Source organism: Achroia grisella, unplaced genomic scaffold, assembly GCF_030625045.1.
Source record: "Achroia grisella isolate CSIRO2021 unplaced genomic scaffold, CSIRO_AGI_Agris_v1 utg905, whole genome shotgun sequence".
In the NCBI taxonomy this organism is placed as follows: domain Eukaryota; kingdom Metazoa; phylum Arthropoda; class Insecta; order Lepidoptera; family Pyralidae; genus Achroia; species Achroia grisella.
The window spans coordinates 119,077-120,632 of NW_026713063.1; the positions used below are offsets into that span (position 1 = coordinate 119,077).

General features: G+C 31.0%; 1 non-coding gene across 1 annotated transcript; it reads left to right on the plus strand.

Annotated features, from left to right (window-relative positions):
- Nucleotides 1–464: 464 nt before the first annotated feature.
- Trnae-cuc (transfer RNA glutamic acid (anticodon CUC)) lies at nucleotides 465–536 on the plus strand. Its single transcript has one exon. It is a non-coding gene; the product is annotated as a tRNA-Glu (tRNA).
- Nucleotides 537–1,556: the final 1,020 nt, after the last annotated feature.

The following is a 1,556-nucleotide window of genomic DNA, read 5'->3' on the forward strand; positions in this document are numbered from 1 at the left end:
TAGTAGTTAAGCTACCTAAAGCTTGTGTTATGGGTAGGTACTATCAGTTATGATAAATACATATTTTTTTGTAAATACATATATTTTATACATAGAAAACACCCAGATCGATACAAACAAACATACTCATAAATACAAATGTTTGTGCCATGAGAGGAATCGAACCCGCAATCATCGGAAGTCAGGCGGCGTGCTAAACCGGTAGACCAACAACGACGTCAAAATATATTCTCTACCTAAATTTAAATTATACTAATTATGATTTCAGGCGGTACACTGCACATAAAAGACACGAGAACACACACACACAGACACATTACAACACACGGGATGTATGAATGGCAAATGGCATTTAATCAATTTAATTATAATACATATACAGTAGTACACGACGATATACCTAATACATAATCAACACCTAATAGTACAACTACAGATTAGATATTTCGAGACACTTTGCAACATCCGATATGGTCTAGTGGCTAGGATACCTGGCTCTCACCCAGGAGGCTCGGGTTCGATTCCCGGTATCGGAATTCACTTTTTACATTTCGTCAGAGAATTTTCATTGAACAATGAACGATAAATAAGTTTAAAAACACAATAAATTCATCTTTGCTTCAGAGAATGAGTTTGGCCGCCGGTTCTCGGAATCTCAGTTTTTATGTTTGTTTTGAACATTTTTTTACAAAGAGGAAAATAAATTGCTATTGATGGTGATGAAGCGCTACTGTATATCAAGCATTTTATTGAACCAGAAATATACACCTCATTTTAGTTAATTTTAAAAATAAATATTTGGATATATTTTACTAATAAAACTCACTTCATGATAATGGTTTTTTCACTGTGACCACAAAAATAGATTCTGTTTTTATTAATATACGTAGATAGATGTATAGTTGCCTCAGTCAGATACAATTTGTAGAGAAAAAATGGACAATAGTTATTTTTAAACTTTCGTGAATAATATACATTATTTATTTATGTTTAAATACTGTTAATTATTCATATGCAGATTTCATTCAAAATAGTCTGTATTAGATTATAATATAAAAAATATAAATTCCTACATATTTGTAGGCATTTTATTACGTTCTCTTAACTGAAATGAGCCTATTGTAAGTATTATAGGAATGATATTATAAATCCCTTTGGTTAGCCTTAGAAACTGTCACAATTGACATTATTTTCTTTAATCAAACCCTTCAATTATTTATTTTTAATTATTCAAAAACAACTTAAAGATATTTGCATGTAAAATAGTTACTGTGTGCTAAAACAGGATAGATTTATGCGCACACAGCTATTATATAGTAAATATATGTAAAATTTATTTAAAATATACATATAAATATATTTTTTTACAAAAAATAGTAATATATCATTGAAAGTAACATAAAGATTAACTGCATAGCTAACACTTTAACATAGACAAAACAGTAGTTCCGCGAACAAAGGGCGAGATATTAGAAAATTACATTATTTACACCGGAGGGCATTCCTCCCTTAAATGGCGGCCACGACTCGGTCACAATGCGCACGGGCACTGCCGG